We start from the raw sequence: 8,191 nt of genomic DNA, 5'->3' as shown, positions 1-8,191 counted from the left end.
AGCAACCATCTGAGACACCCGACCCTTCAAACTGTTCAGCTCTGTTGAAATTTCTTCCAGAGCTATTTCAGCTGTCTCAGCTCGTCGGGTTAGGAGTGTTTTCTCATTTTCCCAAGCCTTCTCCTTGGTAGCAAAGCTGGTCTTCAAATTTTCTGTTGCAGAAAGGCTCATTTGCAGTTTGGAAGTGGAAGATTTGATTTCGGACTCTTGACTGGCTAGCCGGGTCTTTGCGTCAGATAATTGAGAATTCAATTCAGACAATGCATTATGTGAAATGTTCAGATAAGTCAAGACTTGGTTTCACATTCTAGTATTTAAATTCAAGATTCAAGTCCCGAGTACTTTACAAATAAACTACTTGACACTTGGGGGCTAATGTATGCCAAATCAAATTTTTACGACTCGATCAACATATTTGAAGTCCCAAGTCCTTTACAAAGTAACAACACTTGGCACTTTGGGGCTAATGTATGCAGTTCAGCAAATTTATCAAGGTTAAACCGGAGTGTTAAATATTTCACAGATAGTTTTCAATTCTGAAGTACCGATTCATTAATGATCAAAATAAACCGGTCCTTGGCGACTATGGGTGAAGTTTTGTTCTATCGATATCAGGCAAAGATTCAGAGGTAAAAGTCTCGGCCTATATTTTAAGTCTACAGGATTATTCTGTTTCTCTCATAATATGAAGACTTGGGGGCTGAAGGAATATTGGTAAACCGGAAACAACGTACCTCATACTTCAACTGAAGCTGCTTGACCATCTCGATCTCAGAATCACGGCTGGAGTGTACATGACTGAGATAGCCGGATAAGATATCACTAGAATTAAGACGGTCATAGTTGGCAACATCAAGACGAACCTTCTGCCTCTCCAATGCTTCTTGCTTAGCTGTGCACCGAGCTAGCACCGTTGGATTCCCCGTCTCAACAAAGCAGCTCCCAGTAATTTGAACATCTTGAACACGTGGAGATGGCGGGTCGGTTGAGCTTGACGGTCCAGCCATAAAAGGATTTATAGCTTTGTCAAGGGATGGCTCTGGAGGATTTGCTTCATTAACAATAGGCGGGTCTTCTGGGGCGACAGTTAATGGAGAAAGCGGTCTAGCCAGTTCAGATGCTAGTACTGGCGGTTCTTCTGCTGGTTTTGCTGCCTTCGCCTTCTTGGATTTAGCCTGGCCGCTAAGGAAAAATATTGCAGCATCAAGATAACAATTGATCAACCCGAAAGAAAAGAGGATTTCTAATTACCCAGGAGCTGTCTTGAAAGCCGGAAATTGTGTTTGTGATGAGTCGCCTGAGGAACGAGACACCTCCTGAAAAGGTAAAAGAAAGGCGTTAAAAGGAATACAAGGAGCAGGATTCATTAAAGAAAAGTTAAGGACAGTAATAAGTAAACCTCGTTCGGGCGTTTCCGAGGGGTCTGTTGAAGGACGACAACCGGTTCATCTTCAATCTCAACTTCACGGTGGCTTTCATGCTGCTGTTTTTTCAAATGAAAGTTGGGATCCGTGAGCTAAGGGATTAGAAAACCTTACTTTACGGATCACTCGTCGAACTTTGTGTCTTGGTAAGGGCTCTGAGTCGGAGGAAATGATAGTTACCTCTGCTTCCCTGGCTTGACTAGCCCCAGTGTCATCCTGGTAAGGATCAGTGTCGGTGTCAAAACCGGCGGATCTCGGGTAGGGGGTCCCGAACTGTGCGTCTAGGCGGATGGTAACAGGAGGCAGGGGACACGATGTTTTACCCAGATTCGGGCCCTCTTGATGGAGGTAAAACCCTACGTGCTGCTTGATTTATTCTTGATGATATGAGTATTACAAGAGTTGATCTACCACGAGATCGGAGAGGCTAAACCCTAGAAGCTAGCCTATGGTATGATTGTATGTTGTCCTATGGACTAAAACCCTCTGGTTTATATAGACACCGGAGAGGGTTAGGGTTACACAAGGTCGGTTACAAAGGAGGAGATATCCATATCCGTACTGCCTAGCTTGCCTTCCACGCCAAGTAGAGTCCTATCCGGACATGGGACGAAGTCTTCAATCTTGTATCTTCATAGTCCAACAGTCCGGCCAAAGGATAGAGTCCGGCTATCCGGAGACCCCCTAATCCCAGACTCCCTCAGTAGCCCCTGAACCAGGCTTCAATGACGATGAGTCCGGCGCGCGGTGTTGTCTTCGGCATTGCAAGGCGGGTTCCTCCTCCGAACACATCACATAAGAGTTTGAATACCAGGATAGTGTCCGACCCTGCAAAATAAATTCCACATACCACCGTAGTGAGAATAATATTTCCACAAATCTTAATCTGCTGACATGCTTTGGCAATGACATCAGGCCATGGCTCGGTGATTTATTCGAACCGTTTTTCTTCAACCAGCTCCACACATAACGCGAGGTGGTTTCTTGACACGTCTTGTCAAAGCAGAGATCGTGTTCCCTTAATTACGGGATTCTCATCAATACGGTCGTGAGTAACCCAACCGTGCCAAGGACTCCTAAATTTTAGGCAAGTCCCAAACGGCCACTAGGAGGACGCTTGATATTCATCCTCTTTATAAAGGGACAAGGCTTTTACTTTTTTCCCTCCCGTGCTCAATTGAATCCTTCCCCCGCCTCGAGTTCTAACACCCAAAGCCCAAGTCAGGTGCTTCGGACCTTCAATCATGTCCGGATCTAGCCTTAAAGGCCGGTGTATGCCCTCCTCGGTTACGAAAGAGGATATCAAGAAGTTGAGGGAGGCCAGATACCTGACCGCCGAGGTTTCGCATCGGCTGCCTTCCCGAGGGCAGGTCGTCCCTACTCCCGAACCCAACGAGAACGTTGTGTTCGTCTCCCACTTCCTCCGAGGTCTAGGCCTCACTCTGGACCCCTTCATTAGGGGTTTGATGTTCTATTACAGGCGAGATTTCCACGATCTAGCCCCGGACTCCTTTCTCCACATCTCGGCATTTATCGTCGTATGTGAGGCCTTCCTTCGCATTACCCCTCACTTCGGCCTGTGGCTCAAGACCTTTGACGTGAAGTCGAAGATGATCGAGGGGCAGCATGTAGCGTGCGAAGGCGCATTAATAAGCGAGATCGTTGGAGCTCCATGGCCAAAGGGTTCCTTTCCAGAGGTGTCCGGATTATGGCAACGGGATTGGTTTTACATCACAGCTCCCAGACGTGCCAAGTGGGTGGCTGCCCCTACTTTCCGCTCGGGCCCTCCACCACAACTGATGTCATGGATTAGCAGAGGGCTGAGCTGGGGTCCAGCCAAGGACGTGCCTATACTGCAGAGCCGCATTCAAGATCTCTTCGAAGGAGATTTTAGTCTGGTTATGATGGTGCAAGTCATGCTGGTTCGTCGAGTCCAGCCTTGCAAACGCCGGCCCCTCCGCATGTGGGAGTTCAACCCAGAAGGACCGCGCATTATTCAGAATTTCCTCGGCCTGACACACGAGGAGATGTATAAATCATTCTTCGGACCAAAAATAGAGTGTCCGGATACTACCGAGGACGTGGGCCTGAGCAGCAACCGCACCGCCGACCAAGTAAGTAATCCTCTAGCCGAACACACCGTCTTTCATTTATCATGATGTCATTATGAGAAATCGCTCTTTGACCAGGACTGGCTAACAAAGGCGAAGATGATTCGGTGTTCATCCCCCCTTCCTGAGGGTTTGGACAATCCGGTATTGGAAAAGATGCTCGAGCTAGCACCTTGCCCGGAGCCCTCAAAGGAAGATAAAGGGGGGAATAATGAGGGCGAAAGCGGGCCCCCATCGCTACCAATTCCAACCGAGGGAACGAGCGCCTCCGTGAGGGAGGACAACCAAGGGGAGGAATCTGACATTCTCTCACCCGGGGAAGGAAGAGGACTACCTCTGAAGATCCGGAAACCAAGGTTTCCAAACGGGAGAAGAAATCTCCACCAGAGGATCCTGCCTTGGAGGGTGCTCTTGCCGCACAAAGTCCGCGCGGGTGTCAGCCCTCTAATGAGCTGTAAGTAATAAAAAAGTACTTTTATAGTGAAGATATACTACCTTACCTCTGAGGAAAATAACCGAAGCATTTATCTTGCAGTTCGGATCTTAGCCCTTCTCAGCAGAGCTTCTCTTCGGGGGATCTTCTTCCGGAGATGATGGAGAGCGAAATGCCTCCCCCGGACTCCTCCGCTCAAGAAGCAGGCGACCTTGAAGTGTCGTCACGGAGGGCCTCGCCAGATCAGGTGAGGCCAGAAGATATTCCTATGGTCACCCGAAGTCCCAAGTATCCGGCTCTTGAAGAGAGCAACCGAAAGAATCCGGCACCGTCTGGTATGCGGTCGGACGCACTGAGGGATCTGCCAGAGCGAGCAACTATCTCAGAAGAACACCGTACATTGATGGGTACGGTGATGGAAAGGATTTCGTCCGCCGAAAGCGGGTTGCATGAAGCCTTTATGAGTCCCTTGAGGTACGTGAAATGATATACTTTTTGATAGTACCGCACATTTTTAGGTGTGCCCTGTGTAGATAGTAGCCCCTGAGACTCTGGTTGTCTCTGAGAACGGCGGCAAACAGAGGATCGTAGTCCCAGGTAATAACCATACCGCTTTATGTGCAGGTGATGGAAGCTCCAGTGGCTAACCAGACTAATGAGTTTGCCAAACTAAAGCGGCAATTGGATGCCGCAGATGCCGACATCGAGCTTGTTAACAAGCGGCTTGACGAGGCACAGGGTAAGTAATGTTTTTCCGAAAAATGTCACATAGTAAGAGCAGCGTGATGCCAGTATCTTTAATATGTTGTGACTACAGATGGAGCTGCCACCGTGGAGACCCTTCGGGCGGAACTTGCCCGAGCCAAAGAACAAGCAAGGAGTAGTAATGTGGCCGCTTTGAAGGCGGCCGAAGAGTTAAGAGCCGAGAAGGCCGCACATTGCGAGAGCAAAGAGAAGATGGCCAAGATGGCTGTAAAGTTAAAAGACACTGCCGACCATTGCCAGTTCCTTGAAGAAGAAAACCGAGTGAAGGCGACGGACCTCGAAAAGGCCACGATGGCGACCAAAGACACCCGCTCTGCCATGAGAGCGAAGGAGGAGCTGCGTGAAGCCTGTGATATTGTGGCTGGGAAGCCCTTTTTGCTGCGGAGGAAGTTCGGAGATCCGCGGTATGCCCCTCTGGATCGGCTGTGGAGTTCGGCGGACGCATATCTGGATTTGACGGCGAGTGCTATCGATGCGGCCGAATACTTCCGAGATCAAACAGACCGTGAAGTGGACAAGCTATTCTGGTCGCAGTTTAACGTTCCAGAGCGTCTGCTTCCACTAACTGACCAGCTTGCCAAATGGGCCGAACTCAATAGATTGTCCGGACTTGCCATGAGGTCCGTCGTAGATCATTTGTGGCCGGGAAAGCCGAAGCGGAAAAGCTATTTCAGCTTAGTGCAGCAGTTCCTTGGTGCGGTGCCGCGCATCAATGCGATGAAAAGGTCGGCGTGTATAGAAGGCTCGCGGATAGCCCTTGCCCGTGTCAAAGCATACTGGGCGGAGATGGATGCCACTATTGTTGTGGCACAGGGCTCGGCCATAGGCCGAGTGGCCGCCGCGCACTATTTCGACGAAGTTCTCGAGGGTGCTCGTTTGATAGAGGCCCAGTGCTCGAAGAATATTATGTTTGAGTGACATGTATTCCCATTGTAAAAACAATGTTTATGAAATTTATTAAGGCTGTATTTATACTTTTGCCTGAAAGTAATATGATGCCTCCTGTGCAGCCGTTTATGTATATATGTATATAACCTGAAAGATTGCAGTCGTCGGCTTCAACCCCCACGCATATGATGCAGAGGTGTTCGCAGAAGACGCGTGTTCACACTTAATCCAACGTCTTGGTCCTATTAAGGAGGTGATAGCGCAGCGAACGAGGCAACCGGACTATAATGCTTTAACACTTTCACTTAGCCATAGGAGTTTGACGGTGGGGCTACTATATAGCCCTGGTGGCTCCGCACTCTCCCGAATTCGGGTGCGTACATGCCTGGCCGAGAAATGGCCCTTCGTTAAGGCAGAGGAATTCTAATATTCCGATAGGTCATCGAGTGGTTGACCAGTCTCACGCTATATCATGACAGTCAGTTTTCGGCTTTCTCTGCTGAGGTGCTCGTCCGGATGAACCGGGGCACAATAGCAGTAGTTCTCCTGGTGCTGCCTTAGCCGATAGAGCGGAACATAAGGCAGCAAAACACAGGAGCCGAGCAAACCCAACATTTGACCAAAGACATGATTCGGAGCTGATGCATATAAGGCCAAACTCGCGACGCCGAAGACTCCCTAAGGTATTTGGTCTTTATGGTATAAACCGGGCCTAAACAGTGCCCTTTGTAAGAAGCCCCTGGTGTCCAGGTACATGCATTATTCTGACATGGCCACATGCCAAGACGTCAGCATCCTTCTCAATATTACTGAGAATCCGAGGGATGTGTATCAACAAGAGACAGTAAAAAAGGTTGACGCAGGGTCTTAATCTAAAAAGAATCCTTGGAACGGGTCCCTGCTGCACGACTGCGCCTGTGTCTCCGTTGTGCCGTATCCTGGACAGGTGTAGCACGATGGTCATCTGTAAAAGAGATGAACTTAGGTGAAAAGTTGTCATGCAAAAAGGTAGGTTTAAAAAATCCATGTATAATTCAAGATGAGTAAAAATTGCCACTTGTCTGCGCGCGTTGAGCCCCTTGTATTTGTAATAGGGGTGTGGCCATCAAACCTGTATGAATTACATATAGCTGCGTCGGACTCGTCTAACCGTGTCCGTAGTCTTGACGACCTATCGAATGCTTTAGTTGGTGAGGCCGTTTTAGTGTGCGGCTGCCAAGGCAGCCGCACTCTCTTCGACGCGCAGGGATCGCTCAATATTTCCATTTACTATAATGATGCCACGTGGACCGGGCATCTTAAGCGTGAGGGAAGCGTAATGCGGTATTGCATTAAAGCGAGCGAAAGCTTCGCGTCCAAGTAGTGCTTGATAGCCACTTTGGAACGGAGCAATGTGGAAGATTAAATTTTCGCTATGGAAGTTATCGGGGAAGCCGAATATAACCTCTAGTAGTAGGGAGCCCGTGCAATGAGCCCCTGGGCCTGGTGTTACTCCTTTAAAGGTAGTATTGCTGTGGCAAATTTTCATTGGGTCTACCCCATTTTGCAGACTGTGTCCTGATATATCAGGTTTAGACTGCTGCCACCGTCCATCAGGACTCGTGTGAAGTGGTATCCGTCAATTATTGGATCTAATACCAGGCAGCCCATCCTGCGCGCCGGATACTTGCCGAGTAATCCTGATGGTCGAAGGTGATCGGTTGAGACGACCAGTGGCAGAACTCCGCGGTGATAGGCCCTTGGGCATATTTATCTGGGAGTGCCGCTTTGTTTCTCCCCTTTATCACGTGTAACACGTTTACTGTTTTTGACTTCTGGTGGAAATTTCTTCTGTTCCCCAGTGCTTTGCTTGCGAGGCTCATCCTCATCTTCGCTTGGTGTATCCTGCCCCTTATGTTCGGCGTTGAGCTTGCCCGACTGCTTGAGGACCCAACATTCTCTGTGGGTATGATTTGCAGGTTTATCGGGGGTGCTATGGATCTGACATATTTGGTCCAGAATTTTGTTTAGGCTGGACAGTTCATCTCTGGCACCTTTAGAGGGCGGCTTTTGCTGACCTGGCCGAGAGCTTCTGAATCCGGCGTTTACCACCGTGCTCTTTGGGCTGTCTTCTTTATTCCGACGCTTATTTTTTTTGTTGCGTCGTGATTTCCCGTTTCTATCTCTAACTTTGGATGTACTTGGGTCGCTGGTGCTGCATCGGGCTAGCCAACTGTCCTCGCCCGCGCAAAAGCGGGTCATGAGGCTTGTTAATGCTGCCATTGTTCTCGGCTTTTCTTGGCCGAGGTGTCTGGCAAGCTATTCGTCTCGGATGCTGTGCTTAAAAGCTGCCAAGGATTCGGCGTCTGGACAGTCGACTATTTGGTTCTTTTTAGTAAGAAACCTGTTCCAAAGCTTTCGGGCTGACTCTCCGGGCTGTTGAGTTATATGACTCAAATCGTCCGCATTCGGAGGTCGGTCATAAGTCCCTTGAAAATTTGCCCGAAAAGCGTCTTTGAGCTCTTCCCAGCTTCCAATGGAGCTTTCGGGGAGGCTTTTAAGCCAGTGCCGAGCTGGCCCTTTGAGTTTGA

This window comes from Triticum urartu, chromosome 2A (assembly GCF_056163025.1).
Source record: "Triticum urartu cultivar PI428250 chromosome 2A, HENAU_Tu73, whole genome shotgun sequence".
In the NCBI taxonomy this organism is placed as follows: domain Eukaryota; kingdom Viridiplantae; phylum Streptophyta; class Magnoliopsida; order Poales; family Poaceae; genus Triticum; species Triticum urartu.
This window is presented reverse-complemented; position numbering follows the sequence as displayed.